The sequence below is a fragment of the Cyanistes caeruleus genome, chromosome 4 (assembly GCF_971803275.1).
Source record: "Cyanistes caeruleus chromosome 4, bCyaCae1.hap1.1, whole genome shotgun sequence".
Lineage (NCBI taxonomy): Eukaryota > Metazoa > Chordata > Aves > Passeriformes > Paridae > Cyanistes > Cyanistes caeruleus.
In genome coordinates, this window is record NC_141704.1 from 44,616,393 (window position 1) to 44,636,885 (window position 20,493).

Genomic DNA, 20,493 nt, shown 5'->3' on the forward strand with positions numbered 1-20,493 from the left:
GCTCCTGTAATTCATCACTTCCATGGAACAGGAAAAACAGTGCTTTTAGAAGGACCTGAATGTTCCTAATTTTTCAAAGTCAGACTTATCACACCTTACCCAATGCTGCCAACTCTACATTTTATCTTAATCCTAGGATCTGATGGGTTTTAGCAAATCTCATAGACAAGCTACAGGTGTGGCAGTGAAAGCTCCTACATCATCCTGTAGCCTATAAGGACAGGTTTGTCAATATGTCCTAATTAACAGACGTCACACACAACTATTGAAGAAGAGCTCATCAAAATTCACAGTAAGAATTGTTTTAGGGGCAAAATCCAATAGCAGACGTTCACAGAATAAAAATCACTGCAGCTATAACGCAAACCAATGTGCCCTGTCAGTTTCAAGCAGCAACTTTTTGAGACCTCTAACATTTGAATCATTGTATCCGTATCTACTGGAAGTTTCTGCTGGTATGTCTAAAGCCCTTTGAAGATAGTTTTGCTTGTGATCTGCTTATCATTTGGGGCAACTAATTGCACAAGTATCAGTTCCTAAAAGTTCAGAATAAAAATCAGAGATTTCAGTTCTGCTGCTTAGGCTTGAGTCTCAGATTGTTTCAACAGATAATGTTAAATGAACAGAGGTTTAGACCACACAAATAGACAGATTAAAACATAAACATAAAAAAGGGAAAAAAATTATATCTCCTTCAACATTCACTGAATTTCAAGATAAATAATTCCATCAAGAACACATGTACATAGCTAAGTACAACCCAAAGTAAAAATCATGCAAAATGTGTTATATGCATGTGGAATATCTGAAAGCCTGGCTCACTCAAAATAGCTCACATGGCTAGAAAAAAACACCCCTGAAAGTAATCAAAGATCCAACATTTTCTCAGTAGAAAAGAACAGAATTTATTGTTGTTCTTTTATGTAATATATATATCCAACCTCACTCCCCCTTCTAAATGTTTTTCCTTTGTTTTGATTTATTCAAGAACATATTACCAAAGAAGGCCAGAAAGGTCAGATGCTATTTCAAAACAGGAGGTGGAAAAAAAGAGCCTAATATTATCCGCCCTCAACCCTCAATACATATCTGATTTACTGTTTGAATCAGAATGTGATTTACTGTTTGAATCAGAATGTGCAGAGGAATATTATGAGCCAGTCTTGTTGCTTGGTGCAACTTTATGTGCACACACAAAGCACCTTCTGCTGGAGGGATAGAAAGAACTGGAAAGAGGGTTCATAATTCGTACCGAGAGAACCAAATTTTTTTTTTCATTTCTTAGATGCACATGGAAGCATATTTGAACATTGTAACCGTAGGGAAGAAATGAAAAATTTAAAAGTTTACAGAGAGGATAGGGGATATTAGATCTAGAGAGAAGAGGTGAACATCTTGACAAGAAGGGAGAAGGCAGGAAAAAGGTGGGTGAACATTTTATGAGGTATGAGGAAAATAAAGAAGAAATTAAGAAGGAGTTGAAGGGGAAAGGAGAATTAAAAACCACTGGAGACTGTGAAAGGACAATGCAATGCAGAAACAATGAAGAAGAAATGGAAAGAAAAAAAGATAAATAACGTGAGAACAACAAGCAGTGAAAGACACAAGAAAGGACGAGGTGAGAAAACAATGTATGATGAGATAAGCAGAAACTGTCACAAAAACTCACAGGTAGCCCATGTTAACCAGGGAGAGAGATTAGAATTCAAAGTGTAGAATTTCAAGAGTAAATATTCATTCAGGTACATGAGGTGTCAAAGCCAAACTGGGGCACCTCAAATGTAATTATACAAAGAGCTATTATACTCTTCAAATTTTCAGGCACAATACAATTTTACAAATACTAGCACCCACACTACTGATTACTATTTAAAATAAAACTTTGCAAAGCAACTATATTCCTGCAGCATTCTTGATATGCCTATTGATCCAGATGCCAGTCTTGCTATAGCTACTCATTTATGATGTCAGACATTGCTGGCAATGTTTCAAAGACATGCTAGCGGGGACAGAATTCTGGTGATGTTTTGGCTGTCCAGGGATATCTTTTATCCTTCACAGGGAGCTCTAAGTTTCTACTATGCAAAGCCTTTACTTCCAGGACTAGGCTCTGCTTTACATTGTTTCACTTAGGCATGAACAATACCAGAGCCTCTAGTAAAATTCCACTGCCTCATTACATTAGAGTATAATGTAATGTAAACTTGTGTGTGTATGCATACATATACATACACACACATGGACATTAGTACACTTTACTATAAAAAGTAAATATACTTTTTTTAAATATAATGAAAATATTAGAAATATAAGAGAATTACAAGAAAAGAAAAATAAACATTCTTTATTTATAGGAATTTTTTGAGAAAACAAACACTTCTGATTTATGATTAAATGGCCCTAAAGGATAAACATTTTAAAGTTCAAAGAAGAAAACTCCTCCTTTTCTACACCACTGGTCCCTGACTATTCTCTAATCCCATCAGCAATTTACCAATCACCGAATCTGTCAGAAGGTATTTCCCAGGTGAACTGTTACTGTCTGTGTATTCTGGGCATAACACACATTTTCTATTTTTATTATTTCTTTGGATTAATAGAAGGTGTCAGGCGTTCTGGAGGGGCCTTTTCTGTAGTGTAGAATCCTGTGTGACAGAAAGATTCACAATCTAATCAATGTCACTGCAACAAACAGAAAATTGCTCCATGCACACTAAACAGTCCTGTAATGGTCTACAGAACAAATAAAACACCAGGGGAACATAAACACTCCCATATCCTTTCCAGTGATTTCACAAAAATACCTCAGTAACTGCCTGCTCTAGTTCACCATAATGAAAAGTACTGTTGTTTTTGTCAATGCTATAAGAAATAGGCTAGATATTGTCCCTCTTAACTAAATCTAGAAAAATTTAAAGGTCTCAAAATGCAAAACCAGGGATTTTACTGAAACAAGCAGGTTGCCAGAATAGCTCCCAAGCCACTACTTTAAGCAGACTTTGCTGAAGGCCAGTGGGAAATTGCTGCTCTTACCTAACACATCAGACCAGTGTGACTGAAAGGTGGCAGATGCACATGAAGGACCAGAGTAAGGTCAACCTGAAAAACAGACAGCAGCTTTCAATATTCCACTCTAGGCAGATGAAAGATGCACAGCCCCTTTTATGGTGGTTATCCAAAAAAAGCTGCTAACCCAAATACTAAAATGAAAATGAGGATTCTAGTAGCAGTTCTGTTGCAGGTTTCCCTAAAGTACATCCAGGTTGTCTAAATTTTATACCCATTCAGAAGAGTGACCTATCCTCTCTGGAAATTGATAATACCACCTTCACACTTGCATAGCTCTATCAGTTTTGTGTCTGTGCTCTCATAGGTATGTGCTATCCACTGATTTGTGGATAGCTGAAGCCTTTCCTCACTGCACTGACATTTAGGGATGTGAATTCATATTTCATTATGGCTTTAAGCCATCTACATAACTCCTTTTTTATCTACATGTTGAGAAAGTGCTGTAAAGGGCTTTTTTGGTTTTAAGTCACTTGCATATTCACTTATAGCAGCTTTGATATTCAGCTATTTTGTCTTCTGTGTGTTATACCTCATTAACATAGAATGCAGACACCCTAGTGAATAATTAGCTAGGGTAGGATACTTGACTCCCATAGATGCATTCTTAATTTGACATTTAAATTAATATCAGATTACTGTGGCTTCATTCAAAAGCCACCAAAAAATACTAGCAATGGTAACCTAACACAAGAACATATTAATTGGAAACAAAAAACCCCCAAAAAACTGTCTGCCAGATACGCTACACAAAAGTGCCAAGTTATTTATGGAATTAATTCTACTGTGCTGCTCAAGAAGAAACAGAACAAGGCTGTGCCTAAAAATAAATCAAGAGGAGGGAAACCTGTTACAAGGCAGCAAACAACTGTTATTCAAATATTTTTAAACGTGGATGGCAATAGGTGATCCACTTTGCATGAAGGGCAGCTCTGAAGAAGGTATCCCAGGCTGACTTAAGAAGTGTGATGGTGATTATGTCACTAGAATGAAGCATCCTTTAGCAAATTCACTTATGTACTGACAGTGAATCACTTCCTACCTTACCAGCACAGCTACAAGGTTTGTAACCTTTCTCAAACTATTGTCATCTTCTTATCATGGTCAAAAAGGCCAACAGTGTTTATCAGATATCTATTTCCAGCAAAAAGTTAAAGGAAATTTTAGATCACAGCATCCACGACACCAATATAGCTTTTTCCAATTTCTCCTCAGGATCCTGGAATCCAGATAAAAAGGCAGAGTTGAAATTGGTCACACAGCTGGGTGTTTAACTGGTTCTTCTCTACAGAATTATATTTCCACAGGTGAAGTTTAAAAAGTAGATTATATAAGTTCTGGTTTATAGCATAAAACAATAATTTTGATATTTTGATAAAACCTATCATCTTTATGAAGGATATGCTAAACACTAGATGAAGATTATCTGATTTCTTAGCCGACCAAGAATTGAGTTATAAAGGTATGAAGAATGCTGGCTCAGCCTGCAAGTTTAAGTTGGCTATTTTTTCATGATTGTTCCCAAACTTTGAATTGAAAGGATGGAAAAATCCAACTTTAATGTCTAGATTCAAACCACAATGACTACATGACATAAATAACTGATCTTATCGAAGCTTGAACAATTCTGACAGTTCAACTTGTGCAGTTGCATTACAACAGATAAGGTATCACCCTATCAGTAATGCTGTCACTTTATCAGGTATTTTATCTGCCACAAAAACCATGAAGCTAGAATAAAACTCAATCATACTTTCTGACTAATGCAAAAGGAATGCAACTGCTTGAGTAAAGCTGCCACTGAAGAGTTTGAGATACAAGGAAGCAGGCATATTAACCTGTCTTGCAAACTTCCTGATTTTCTTCCCATCGTGATATCATGTCCTTTCCTGCAGCTGTTTATTTGGTCTTGTTGGCAGGGCTCAGCAAGAAAACAGTAGTTTACTGTAAAGGGTTGGCTGTTGACTGGAGAAAGCTCAAAAATAGAAGAAGTATGGAAGAGCAGAGGCTCACTGGTTATAAAACATGAACAACATCTCTCTTCGAAGGAGGGACTGTGTTTTTATACAAAAACTGTTAACTGTTTCATCAAATGGCACTGCCAGTCTTGTATTTACTCAGCTCAAACACCTGTTTTGGTGCTCCAAGCACCCAAAGGCACAGTGTGCCATGGGGTCACTTTCTGTCTTAGCTAAAAGGCCTTTCTTTCCTATGCAGAAGTGTTGGCCAAAGGCTTCAGAGCTCCTCACAGATTTCAAAAATACTCAGGAAATGCTAATGAAGGTTGGTACTATATGGAAGCTCAGTTGGGCAGAAAACAGGAGAGGGGGGCTCTCACTGCACCACAGGAGGAGAAACTGGCCAGGAATGGTTCTTCTGACAGACAGAAGGGTTCAGGCAACATCCTTTCTGTACCCCAATGCCATGCTTTGGCAGCCTCGTGCTGGTGGGAAGGGTGCATCACTCTTCCAGCTAGACCGGGACTTTTCTTTAAATATTTTAAAGCAAATACTTTTCTTTAAAGTATTTCCCATTTTCTACACCCACCATTTTTAATTTATTGGTTTTAATCTAACCTTTTAATTTGTTTTCTTTACCAGGAGCAAGAAAACAATCATATTCTGCCATGCGAAAGGCCACACTTCTCCTACCCTGTGCTATTGTCTGACTGCTGAGCTAGGAGGCCTGCACTCATTTTTAATCTCAAATCCCCCACAACTTTGGTTCCCTCAGTAACTCAGCTACGCTGCATGCATTTATTAACACATCAGCACTTGGCGGCACTGAGAAGCATACAGCACTACTAAGAGTGCAAGCGTGGAAGAATCATAGTTGCTTTGGTAACCATCACTTTGAATTTTCCTGACTTCTTTTTTTTCTTCTTGCCTTTAAATTCTCAGCCATAATTCCACATGTGTCTGCACTGATAGTCATAAGATTTAAGTAAAATATAGTTTATCCAATGTTAAAACCTGATAATGGCAATTTTTTTTTTTTTGTTTTAAGCATATTCCTGTATATGTTTAAAATTATTCTCATCCTGGGTTTTTGCTAGAATGAAAAAACACGAACATAAGGATGGCTTCTGATCTGATGGTTTCCCTAGCGGGGGGAACATAGAAATAGAGAAATACAAATATACAAAAATACAAATAAAAAACAAGCCATGACTCCAGATCTGCTTTGGTACTCTCTTAACACTTCCCCTCACATGACATAGGGAGATGGGCATAGGGAGCACCCAGGGTGCTGCCTCCAAGGGGAGCTCCATGTCAGTCCAAGTGCCTGTGCTTATCACACATGCAGCAACCATTTACTCCTGATCCTAACTATGTGTGTTACAAGGTTTGTCACTGCTAAATAAAAGCAGTATTTACAACCTTTAAAGCAATGCAGGCTCTTTATTTTATAATGACTCATACAATCAATTTTAATAAATACTTATTTTAAAAATTATTTTAAAATTTTGACATTAAATTAATCAAGGATCCATTTCTTCTAATGCTTCCTTTTTCTGTGGAACATCGCTATTCCATTGCTGAAAACTTCATTTCAATATACAGAGCAATTTTTAAAAAAAAGCCTTTATATAAAATTCTTTATAAAGAATGAAGGTAGCAAAACCAACACAAAGGTTTTCATGGACTCAACATGAAAGTACTATTTACAACAAATCTAGACTAAGGATAATATCAGAAAATTAAATATTTCCATAAATTTATGCCTGCAACAGGGAGATTTCCTAGCAAGGGATAAAAATCTCATAATGATTTTAGAACACTTCATTTGCAATAAACATGAAACATGATCTTCTCTTGAAGAAATATTAAGAACCAAGAACTAGTTCTGTTGAGGGAAGGCAGTGGGGGACAAGAACTGGGTGAGAGGAACCCTCCAGTATGCTGCTGGTACTGTAACTGGAAATACAGGGAGATGCCAGACTGCTCCAGACATGCCTCCCTGCTTAGCCAGCAGTTCCTGGGCACAAACAAGCCACGAGGAGACAAAGCTCCACATCATCTACTGTACTTCTAAGGGTTGTACTAACCTTTAAAAACCAAGTTCAGCTACTGTGGATTTGGAGAAAGTACAGCTTGGGTTTGTGAACAGGATGGAAGAAAACTTGTGAGTTTTATGATATTAATCCTTCCCCCCACCAAAGTCTGTGCACAAATATCACATGGGGCACATGTGAATAGAAGGCACACCATTTCCCTGTACCTAAAAGTCACCTACCAAATGACAGAAACAAAAAGAAATCACCTTGAATCTTAACTGGGTGACCTTCACTTGCATCCCTGTGAAAAGACTAAGTGGAAATCAATACTGGGGCCACTTCAGGCAGAACAGCAAGCAGCTTGAGGAGAGAAAACTTGGATCCCCACAGTTCATCCTCAGGATCAGCCTTGTGGATGAAAATACAGGGTCTGGAAGCAGATCCAAATCACCTACGTGCGTTCAACAAAGTGTATCAAACCTTCTTATAAAACTCTAAGGATTACTCTACCTCTAAAACACTATAGCTGCTAAACAAACTCAGAACCCATGTCCTACCCCTAAAGAACTAATTTATTTTTAAATCCCCCCCCCCCTCATTTTATATATCTCTTCTTGTAAAGTAAAATAAAATTTTAAAAAAGAGAAGATGCCTGACAAGTAGAACGAAATGCTCATGGTTCAAGACTTTCTTTTTACTGCCTTGCTATTACACTAAGACATATCAAAACAGATTAAGAAGGCTAATGCTGAATTATGCAGAAATCAGTAATACAGATTTATAGTGGGAAAACCAAGTAGTCTGTCAAACTGCCTGCAGAGAACTTGGAAGTATCTGGGGCATTTGCTAGATAATTTATTTTCACAGAACTATCTACCATTCTAATTTTTTTAGGATCTCCATTGTCAGTTATACAGAGAGAATGCTTCCACATAAATTTTCATTCACTGAAAAATACCATTAAGATGGTCAAAATTGTATACAAATTCAGAATAAATGTGGTGAATAATTTTGGATTAACAAAGAACTGAACGCTGAACAGGATGTCATGATTCATCTGTTACATTTTACTTTTTTCAGTTGATTTCCCAGCAGCCTTGCACAGAACTGGAAAAGGAGATGCAGGTCTGCCTTATAATTCAAAGTCTGCAATAACACAATTATATAATTCAAATGCTGTAATAAAGCATTTAGGGACTTCTTCACTTCATCTTTGCCATACTAAAAATCAAAATGTAAAAAGAGTAAAGGCAAATTACAGGAAACACATGGAAGCAAAAATACCTATTGGTAGAGCACAACAAATAAAAACAAAGCAGCACAATTTCCATTTTTCTGCCATTAAAGGCTACAGCTGTAGCTCCTGACAGAGCTCTGTAGAAGGAAGCCCATGGGAAGCAATACTCAAGCATTACTCCTGGTGCCCCCAACCAGATCCCCCCTGTCTCAGTCTGGAAGACTGAACAGGAACCACTGTTCCTGTCACCTTCTGGTTCCAGCCAAACCACACTTGCTTTCCTCCCAGCTCCTTTTACTTACAAATCAGCTACCAGAGGTTTCCATCTGAATCATATTTTGCATGCAGGTACATTTTGTATGACACCGCAGCGTTGGCTGTAGCCAGTCAGGTTATGCTTTACAGACTGCATTAGGTTTTTGTAACAAAACAACCCATAGGCATTCTTTGGGGGTTTTATCAGAACTACTCCCCAGATGTCTAGATATATTAAGCTTCATGAATAGAAACAATTCCTACAGCTGCACAATACAGAGCAACTCCATACGTAGCTCAAGAGCATGAATGATCTTGTCCACCACATTTCCCTTATATAGTCCAAACAAAGCCAGGTTCCTACAGAGTTCCTTTGCTGATTGCCATAGGAGCACAGCTGCTGCATAAATTAGCAAGTTAAGTAAATCAGCTGAAGCCAATCTGAATATTTAATCTTGGCATGGAGTTCCAAGCTGTGCATTTACATACATAAGGTAACTATATTCACAATTTGGTTTTAATAACTAAGCCATCTAATTTTTTGTATTAAGATAGATAATATATTGTTATATTACCAAACTTTCTTCACACTTGTAAAGATGCTTTAGATAACATCTGTTGTTTTACTGGAAATCGATCTTGCTATCACTTAATTCCAGAGGACAAAGTATCCTCTCATTTTTTAAAACAAAACAGAGCTGCCAAACCAAGTTTATCAATTACCTGTCAAATTACAGCACAGTTCAGAAACCTACCCCTGCATCCTCAATTATCTTTTCCTACCCAATTCCCTGCAAGCTGATGGAAGAATTCAATTAATGAATTTAATTAATCTAGTATTTTTTCTGGTTCCCGTGCTAAGTCTGAGATGATGTACCTGCCTGTAGACACAGGAACCTGCCTGCTGCAGCTGTACCAGGGCCACCTCAGTCCCTGATCATCAGTAGCTGTCACCTCCCAAGAACAGAAAAGCCAGCCCAGGATTAAAACAGTTTCCAAAGTGTTCACATTGGCAGCTACTCTAGAGCCCCAAAAGGCAAACACAGACTGAAATGGATCTCTGCAAGTTAAAAAAGAACACAGAAAATTATTTTGGGCAATAGATTACAGCCCTGCAGTTCAATAAAATATATTATTTTGTATTTAATGGGAATAAAGGGGAGCAAGTTTTGTCTCTAATTATTCCCCAGTGCTTAATCCTGCCATTGAAACCCTTTTTCTAAGGTTCAGCTGTTAGGCAATGACATAGCAAAGGATCTCTGCACATCAGAGTAGTAACTTCTTGCTTGGATACTTATGTCTATGCATTAGTTTTAAATCTGAATCAGGTTTTATTATGGCAAAAAATGTATTAATTGACCAACTATTCTATTTTGTACAGTTGTATGAATTTCATTATCACATGCACATATTACTTGAAACAAAATAATCTGATTATTCTGGTTAACCACATACATGCTCAGAAATTATGTTACTAAACTTTCCCTTCTCCAGGCCAAAAAACAAATGTTACACTGAGCAACAACTTCATTTCTCCATGTTAGAGGCTCCCTACCCAGCAAAAGAATACCACAGAAGGAATCAATAAGATCTTTCTGTAAATTTGTACAGAGATGACCTTTACAGAATAAATGTAGAAATATCAAATTCAAGGTCTGCCCTTTTTCCATAATCCATATACCAATAAGGAAAGGATAAAACATTTCCCAGTTCTCCGTTTGAGAATGGCCTTTGAATGTTTCAAGTCAGGCAACAGAAGCAACATATCTGATAAAAGAAAAGATGGGATTCCCTCCACACCCCTTCATTCTCACTTCTCAGAACCTCTCACACCAGAAGGGAAAAGCAGGTTGTATTTGGTGAACAGGGGGCAGGAAGCTGAGACACTAACTTTCAAGTGTTGGCCAACGTGGACCTCAGGACACAGAAACTCCAAGAGACTGAACAACTTTAGGTGCAATTTGTGCTCCCACAGTAACACGTGTGTTAAGGCAGCAAATGCACAGGCACCTGGGAGTTCTGCCCTCCTCCCCTTCATAGAGACTAAGGAGAAGGACTGCAGTTATAACCCTGCAGTCCAAATGCAACTCATTCAATCTACCTGCATGCAAAAATTCCTCCAAAAACGATATTGCTTGAACCATGTCTGAAGAGACTTTTGTGGGCATTGTGAACAAATAGAATGACTATTTTCCACAAGACTTTAAATAAACATAAAATAAAAGTAAATTCAGTTGGCAGTAATTTTAATGAACAAACAGGATGGTAAGCATATTAGCAAAATAGGTCACCAGAAGCAGGAAATTAGGAAAAAAAAAAAAAAAGCAAAGCTTTGAAAGCCTAAATTAAAAATAAATGAAAAACACAAGTATATATTTTAATTTATAGTAGTTTCTCATTTGTGGTCAAAACAGCAGTAGACAGAAGAAACTATTTATCTAATCTTAAAAATTAATTAAGAATATGTCAACCATACCCATATTGCCAGCCCCTAGAAAACCCCATGAAAGCAACTACTACAAGGCAAATTTATTTATGATGTCAACAACTAGTTAAGAATGTTTTTGTAAGAAAGGTCCAAAGCCCACTGAAGTCCTAAGAATTAGTCCACCACTTCTTAGCTTTTATTCTTGAATATGCTTGTGGCATACATCCACTATTTTGACTGAATAGCCTTAATTTAAAGACAATTTCTTTGTAGAAGTGCAGATCTAGCAGGTGGAAAACACAACCTAGTGGGTTTTGAAGGATGAGTTAACTTCTTTTCTGCCCAGTTAGGGCTATCAAACTTACATCAAGGAAAGAAAAATATCTGCAGCTATTCTAATACTCTAACATTTAAAATAATTTATACTATGAAATTTGACTGACCAAACTTGGAATAAATTGGCCCTACAGCTGAGGATTAGCTATCACCTTCAATGATTAAATATAAAGGAAAATAGAATCTTATTTTTTGCTACATGACAGTTTAGTAACCTACTGAGATAAAACCCAGTGAAATATGACCTTTTAGTCATTAAAATTAATGAATGAAACAGACAAAAAAATATAGAGATCTGAAAGCTGCAATTTTTGTAGTCAAGTTTCAGTTCAGAACCAAAGCACATTTATCCTCTCAGCTAAAGGTACATTTTCATTTTTTGCTAAGACTCTCCTGACAAATTAAAGAAAAAAGGCCCATAGTATTAGAGAAACTGTGAAGGTGAAAAAAGTATTGACACATAAAATACATTTTAGTTGGCTCACATAACAGTATGTACTACTACTGAACTTTACTTCTATAATGTGTTTAAGAGCAACTGGATATATTCGCATATATAGGATACATTCACATTTTATTACTAAATACTATTATCTTTGTTATGTGTTTTATTATTTAAGTTTTAACTGAAATCTGAGCATCTGAATGTCTTGAAGGACTGATGAATCTCTTTAAGCCTTTTATTAGATAAAAAAAATATTCTCCAAATTATTAATCCTATAAACACACATCTTTCTCCAGCCAATAAGCTGCTTGAATTCCTCTAAGCTCAAATGATCTTCACCAAACACTGCCACAAAACACTAACAACTTGGCACTTTCACCAATGACAGCACTACTAATGAAGATATAACTCTATAGTGAAATCTTCAGCCAAATGATGAAGACAGCCCACTTCTATGTGGCATAAAATAAACTGAATTCTATCTAGTTCACAAAGACTTTGAAGAGGTCCATCCTGGATTACAAATCTATTTGAGCCTCTGGAATGAGGAGTTATGCAGTTATGGAGTAGGAGTATACTGTTATTTTTAAAGAAATGCTCAGAGATATCTGCATATGCAGAGATGAGGCTGCAAACATCCATTTCAATTAATTGCACAATCTGTTTTAAGTCTGGTTTTGATCAGTTATATCTTTGACAACATGAACTATTTCAACTGACATAGTCTATGCAGAGTACCTACTTTAAGATGCATTAATTTAACATGGAATATGGTAGCACAGAGTTCCAGATAATTCTGACTTAGCAGTTCCACTGCTTAAGCCCTGCTAAAATCAATCAAATGAGCTCGCAGTCGTTTGGCTGAGGAACTCTAGCATTTTTAATTAAATTTTTAATTTTTATTTAAAGCATGAGAGAGGATGCTCCATGCATCTGAGGAAGACTTCCTTTGGTTTTACCCTCTTTGCAAACCAGAGAGGATTCCTCTGCCTGCGAGACCTATCCACACCTATTCCTTTCCCTGCAGTCCCAGAGCATCATCCCTGCCCACTGGATTGGAGAAGGTTAGAAACACCCTGAGAAACAGGAGGGAGGAGAAAATGCTATGATAATGAGAAATCACAGATATACACTGTGAAATCTGTTATATCCAAGCCATTATTATCTGGACACTCCTCAGACACAAGAAGACACAGATTTTTGGCAAGAAATTTGAATGAATGGGCACTCATAGGGCATCCCATGAATGGAGTGGAGATCCCATTCTCAAACAACAGCCCCAAGCTGGGAATTTCTGTTTGAGAGGCATAGGTTTCAAAATAACCAGGCAGCATCTCTGCTGCCTGAACCACACTTCTCTCATCACTGATAATCTGCATTGTGTAGAAAGTTCATGCACTCTCAGATACTTCCTAAGAGATGACAACTGAATTCCCCAAGAACCTCAGGCACATGTCCTGGGTCCAACCTGGCCTCAGCTATCCTTCTCTGCAGCAGTCCTGCAGCTGCTCTCAGTAACTCCACAAGAGCACTCTGCAGCCCTGCTGCCCTTAGTACAGTAACAGTGGTAAGAAGAAAGTCCTTGCTGCCCAAACCATGCTCAGACAAATAAATTAAACACTTCTCACAGTTCAAGATTTATACACATGAAGCCTCACCTTCCATAAATTGAAGCAAGTCTTTGGACTTTAACAGGGTTGTAACAAGCTGCATCAACTAAGATACCCCATAAAGAGAGTCCATAAAGACCTGTTTTTAAATAGGATTCTTCAATGGTTTTGGGGGAAAGGATGGGTTTTTTTATGCTTTAAAAGTCAATAGCAGATAGAAATGTCTACGTTTTTATGCACATCATTTTGATTTTACATGGTCTTGCCCCCTTTCTCTAATTGGAGTAACATACTTTAAGTAATAACATCTGAAAAACCTGCTGGATGTCTCAAAAGAGCCAGATTTTCATAAAAGAAAAGTATCAGGAGAAAAATGTTATCACTGTAAGTAAACACATTTAGGATAAATGTCCATGTCACAAAGGAACCAGCCTTAAATATTTAAAGTAATTTGCAATATGAAGAACAATATCCTACTCATAATTCCATGAGTATTAATCCCATCGTGTTTTCACTCATTACCTATTCAAGCATTGTCTGATATTCCTGAAGCACTGCACATCACCTGTACACATCCCCTTAGATAACACTCCCTCTCTTTTTTTGTAATGATATGAAAGCTCTGAACCTCCAAGGCAACTTCTAATTTTATCTTAAACCTTTAAACAAACTGAATTCTAACGTCCTTAAAGCTCTGGTAAATCAGCAAAACAACCATCAAGAATGTGGAGTTTTAAAAATACAAAAAAATTAGGTAATAAAACCTTAGTTTCTGTTAGCATTCACAAACAAAACCTTCATATACCTAGACTTTCCCAAGTGACCAGATGGAATTGTGCATCTACTAATTGGACCTTTGCCTCTAACTTTGAGCCAAAACCCAAACAAAACCACAGAGCCATAGACTAAAGCAGGGGAGGAGGTCTGCTCTGCTAGAAGAGAAACAGAACAGAGGAAATGAACAAACACATAGAAATCAGAGAGAACTTCAAAATCTACTACTGAAAACAAACATGAATACAAGCCCAGCAGGAGCTCACACATTTTCTGGCTCACTCTGCTGTACAGGATGCTTGGAGCTGCCCTGTAACAGGCAAGTCCCAGGCAAGGCAAGCTGGGTCACTGATGCCAGGGAAGCTCACACTGTGCTGCTGGGTGCAGAGGGGGCACCTCCCCACATGTCTAGGTGATCTGTCCCCAAGTGCTAAGGTAGGGCCAAGTCTTGTGCTCATGCTGCATAACAAAAGACAGGATCAAAGGCAAGGATCTGGAAGGGGGGAGGGTGGGGAAAAAAACCAAAAACAAAACAAGTAAGCTAACCCCCAAACCAAATAAAAAACCCTCCAAAGTAATCACCTTGTTTGCCTGTTCAATAAGACAACAGAAGTCAGCTACTGGTCAGAGAGGTCACAAGTAAATAAAACATGCTGTAATTTGGTAACTTAAATGGAAAATAAGATGATTTATTAGTAAATAATTTGTTGACAATTTACTAATGACATAGCAGCAATAGTTGTGTCCCTCAAATACAATTGAGTGAATGAGAAACCTACAAAAAAATTGTAAAGCTTGCAAAATGGTTACAAGACTTGTTTTCCCTAGAAGATGTTTTAATGATCTCACAGCATTTCATTCTTTTTTCCAGAATGTCATCTTAAACCAATGTGTCAGTAGAATAGCTGTAGGACAGATTGATAAAAAATGGTAACAAATTTTCAAGGCCAGATGGCTCTCACCCCAGAGATTTGAAGGACTTCTTATGTGAAACTGCCAAAGTATTGTCATAACCATTGTGCAATATCCCATTTGTACAATCTATCATTTAAATCATCTTCAGTGCTGGAAATTACAGTAAAGAATAGCATCATTAGATTAATGAATATCCATGATATACAGGAGAAGAGCCAACATAGATTTAGCAAGAGAACTGATAACAGACAAAATTTAAAAAACTCTTTGAAGGAATTAGCTAGCATGCAAATAAAAGATGATCTCATGGGTTTACAAAATGCCTTTGATCAGGAAGCAGGACAGCAGTCACAAAACCAGCAAGGTTCCAGATTTAAAGCTATGAAAAACATGGCCATCTTGAAATAGGAGGAAAAATCAACTTCAGCGATTATTATGTGCTTAATGATAAAAGGAATATGAATGAAAAGCATCTTTAGTAACTCTGAGAAATTCCCAAAAAATCTAAACTATGAAGAGTTGTAGAAAACTCTCACAGTACTGAGACATTGCACAGTAAAATGCCAGTGAAATTCAAGTTTCAAAATAAGGCACATAACCAAGACTTGCTTTGGCTGTCAAAAGCAATAATAGACTCTAAGCTTGCTATTACCATTTCAGGACTCTAGTGTAGATCCATTATAAAATGCACCAGTAACAAAAGAAAAAAAACACTTAAACAGCTACAAAAAACCCCACACAACCAAAACCACCCCATAGACATTTCTCAGTTTGAAGGCTTTCAAAAGGACATTAGAATATTGGGAAGAATTACAATGAAATCTTCAGCAGGTAGTTTTATATATATATATATATTTATATATGCTACACACTCACAGTTTGAATACTGCAGTAAGTTCTGGTGTCTAACTTTCATCACAGAAATTGAGAGGGAGATAAATTAATGGAAAAGGCTTTTGTATTAGAGGACTATAAAGCAGAACTATTCAGTTTGAGCATGGAACAGAATACAAAAGTGATATAAATTTCTGTACAATCATAAGTCACCTAGAAAGGTAAATAGAAAATAATATTCCCTAATTCTAATGAGATATGAAGTGTCTAATAAAATTAAATTAGCAAACAGAAGTTTGATGATAAAAAAAGAAAAATTAATTTCTTTCCAGACAAAAGAAATGCAGTGACACATACTGCAGCATATGTTAAAAGACTAAAATAGGTCCAAAAACTTTTTAGGCAAGCTCACTGATTAAAATTCAGCATCTAGTAGTGTTCAGGCATGACTTCAGTTCAAGAAGCCTGTAAACTGAGGAAGAGGTAGATGAGCATACAATATAAGCATACTTGGGAGTGCTGTGGTCACACATCTCTTCCTTTCACTGGCTTGACTGAACACCATCACCTACAGAGTGAATATTATGCAAATGTATCCCAGCTATCACACTGCTCAATCCCTTCTTTAATATTGGTAGAAGCAGGTTACTTATTAAAAGATGAACCCATTTCACACTGAGAGATATAAACTAGCAAACATTTTGAAACACAAAAGATATGCAATATTAGAAAAAATCATGCTCTCCTCAGTGCTCAGGCTTATATATCTCTGTGTGTCCAAAAAGATGGGAACCCTCTGAAACAAACTCAGTTAATGACCATGAGGATATCCACAGGTCTAGAAAACAAGGTACATAAAAAGAGAAAAGTGAACAGATGTGGTCCATGAACACACACAAACTTCAACAAATTTTTCAAATGCTGGTGAGGAGTGACTTAATCTGATCATGTGTAGGAACACAGTGGACATATGACCAGGTCTCTTGCCATCCCTATTTCTCTGGATTTAAATCAGTGATGACTAAGATTATACGCTTTTTAAGAAATACAGTTCTCAACATTTGGCATCCAATACCAAAAGAGCTGGAAGGTGAGAGAGATAGCCTCCAACATAAATTTACACTCAAATAAATTATAACTGATAACATCTTCAATATATACCAAATTTGCCACTCAGTCTCCTTTTACCATGCTGTAAAGATATCTTAATATTATTCTTTAGAAGCAGTAAATGTAGAAGTTAATGTAAAGCCCTGTAATTTTCCTTTAACTGTCTTTTAATATCAGGCAATAAATCAAATTAAAACTTCAGAATCAATCCATAGACAGGAATTGTGCTCTTTGTTTTTGAGATTTAGATTATTAATAGGTAAACCAAAATGTTTTCAAGGAAAAAGAACCAAAAGCAACACTCTTTAAATGACATGCTGCAAATAAAATTAGAGAAATGTTTTGTACAATTTTTCTAAAATTTGAGTCAAATTCTAGCCCAGGATGGCAGACAAATCAATCCATGACAGTTTCCTGAATAATTAAACGACAATTAGCTTTAATAATGAATGATATTTTGATATAGACTTTTAGATTACACTTGCTCACTGAAGGTCTGTCATAATTAATGATAGCTGAACTTTGGCCATATTAGTATAATGGAATTTTAATACTGTTTCCTATTAAAGATACTCAACTTAAATCTATTTTTTCAAAAGGTTTAAGCCATTCTGTCATTCTTTTAAGTTATGAAACACTGATTATTTCAGAAAGAGAGTATTTCTTGTAAAACTCAATCAATTTCTGAGCTCTTCTCCCTTCAAAACTCTGGAAGACACAGAAAGAATCCAGCTACATACATTTAAAGGATGAAGTGGGGAAGAAGAAATTACTGCAACATGAGTCACAACAACTCTGTGCCACGCTACAGGCTGGAGAAAAGCAGCCCAGAGAAAAAGAACCTGGGGATGCTGGTTGACAGCCGGCTGAACATGATCCAGCAGTGTGCCCAGATGGCCAGAAAGGCCAATGGCACCCTGGAATCTGGAATATCAGAATAGTGTGGCCAGCAGGAGCAGGGCAGTGAACCTCCCTGTGTGCTCTACACTGGTGAAGCCACACCTTGAGTAGCATGTGCAGTTTGGGCTCCATTGCTACAAGAAGGACACTGAGGTGCTGGAGAGTGTTCAGAGATGAGCAACAGAGCTGGGGAAGGGTCTGGAAGACAAGATTTGTGAGGGACAGATGGGGTTGTTAAGTCTGGAGGAGAGGCTTGCAGGAGAGCTTATCCCTCTGTACAGCTACCTGAAAGGACTTTATAGCCAGGTGGGAGTTGGGCTCCTCTCCCAGGTAACAAGCCATAGGACCAGAGGACATAGCCTTAAGGGGACATTTACATTGGATATTAAGAAAAATTTTGTGATGAAAAGGGCTGTCAAGCATTGGAACAGGCTTGAAACTTACAGTAATACAACAAGAAAATATGATTTATGGAGACTAATTGCTTAATAATCTCGTTGCATGTGTTCTTCATAAACCAGGATGTTCACATCCTGTTACCTTTTCAAGGAGATTGCTCATGGTAGAGTGATTTAACACTGACACACATCCAGAGCAGTGAATACTTATAAAAGACATCATTGCCATAGCACCATAAATACTAATCTATAATATGACAGGGAAAATAGGAATCAAAGTATAACAGTATTTAAATTGTCCATCTCGACACCATGGGAAAATTAAAGTTAAGAGCTGTTGCAGAAAATGCAAAGCTGTCTGCAAATAGGTGAGTAACTCTGAAGAGGTACCTGTTCAAAGACTGTCCCCTTGCACTGTGTTCACTGGACACAATGGTTTCTTACACCTGAGCAAGACCACAAACTCGAGGAATCATCAGTGTCTGCCAGTAAAGACACCATTATAGCTCTAGTTTCAAAAGATATTTCAACACTGGTCAGAGGCCATAACATACTTTAATATAATTTCCTGGACAGAATCATCAGAATAGCTTGGGAATAATCCAACAGCACAGCAGACAGCATCTACCTTTCCTGAACTGATCAAAGAATCAAATTCTTGTAGAAGAGCAAGAGAGAGGGGGAAAGAGGGAAATATCCTATCTTAAAACCACAGCTGAAATATGCTTGATAGTTTCTTTCCTCAGCAGAATGCTGATAAAAATCACTTCTCTGTAAAAATGTCAGTATCAAACTATACATCAGAATAGTATTTCCCCTCACCAATTCATAACGTAGGACATAAACATTTATACTGCCCATCATCACAGGTTTTGGATATACTTGCTGTTTTTTCTCCTTTGTGGAGATATTAGCAGAGCAGCCACCAAGTACTTTATTTCATTTCAGCTACAGGTGTTAAGATAAGTTTTCTATTTGATAAGAAGTTCGAGAGTCCCAGTAATACTACAGCTATTTCCCTCTGAGGAGAAAATTAGTGTTTAGTATTTTCATTATGGTAATAGAGAGAGGTTCCAAAGCAATCAAGATTTTGTGGCATTAACAAGGGACAGGGCCTGCAACACTTAAAGGACAAGATGAGACAAGATGCAATAAACACACTGTGACAGAATAACAGCTAAACAGTGGTGGCAATGAACAGTATGATACACAAAAAAAAATCATTACCAGAAAGAAAATCAAAAACAATGCACAGTTATGTAGCAAATAATCTTTCAATAGTAGAAAAAGGGGTTGGACTTTGAATTGATCAATGTTGTTTCTACATTAGTAGAAGAAGGAAAATCAGAGCACCTGGAAAATCCGGGAAGGCTCAAAGGTTTTACACTGGATGGTGTAAAGATTAGAGCAGTAACAGGGCAAGAAGAGAAGCAGGCAGCACAAGCAAGCTCCTCTTCCTCTGCTCTGCCTGTCCTGGCAGGCTACACACATTCATTCATATGGGATTCACACGGGTGAGCGCACAACTCAACAGCAGCTCCCAGGATTAACAGTCAGTGTTCACAGCCATGGTTGGAGGTATGAGCAATGTATGGGTGTGCCAAAAAGTCTTCAGAAGTCATCTGAGAATTTTCACACTTCTGCTCTGATTTATATGTGAGCAGAGGCACTGGGGAATGAAAGACAGACGGGGGTCACTGTGGGAGTGGGGCTGTGAAGCCACAGCGGGGTGGCTGGTCCAAAGGTGCTATCCTCTCTGATACAGGCAAGACCCTCTCACAGCCAGGACATCCACAGGCCCAGTATTTTATAAGTAAAGAGATTAAAATTAATATAATAATAGTAAAAATTAAGTAATGCAGGGTTTCATCACGGTAGTTCTTAATAAGGGAGGCAACAGGAAAATCCACCTTTCTTTTGATGCGTACAAGGAACCTGCCAGTAGAAAGAAGGACCTACTAGTGCAAATTTGCAGCTTCATTGGGGATTAAAATTTCCTGTAATTGCATAAAAGTTGCCCTACATAGGGCTGTTATCGTCACCAATTTCCCTTGAGATATATTCATTAAAGTACACAGAGACAGAAAGAGTAAGATCAGCAGACGTATATAATGCACATGATCTTGCGTGATGCACTGGTAAATCATGCGTATGCACAGAGAGATGAGCTCAGCCATCATATGCACTT

At 37.4% G+C, this 20,493-nt stretch overlaps 1 protein-coding gene across 4 annotated transcripts in view; it reads right to left on the minus strand.

Annotated features, from left to right (window-relative positions):
- The window catches only part of NAV3 (neuron navigator 3), a 504,955-nt gene that overhangs the window by 428,112 nt on the left and 56,350 nt on the right, over window positions 1-20,493 (minus strand). Inside the window, exon 1 of one of the 4 annotated variants that reach the window (XM_086884224.1) lies at window positions 8,603-8,937. The exons of 2 other annotated variants lie outside the window; for them this stretch is intronic. The gene's annotated coding sequence lies outside the window, so the exon portion shown is untranslated. Of the gene's footprint in view, window positions 1-8,602; window positions 8,938-20,493 lie in introns of those variants that run through there. One more of the 4 variants, XM_086884226.1, reaches the window with a different exon arrangement.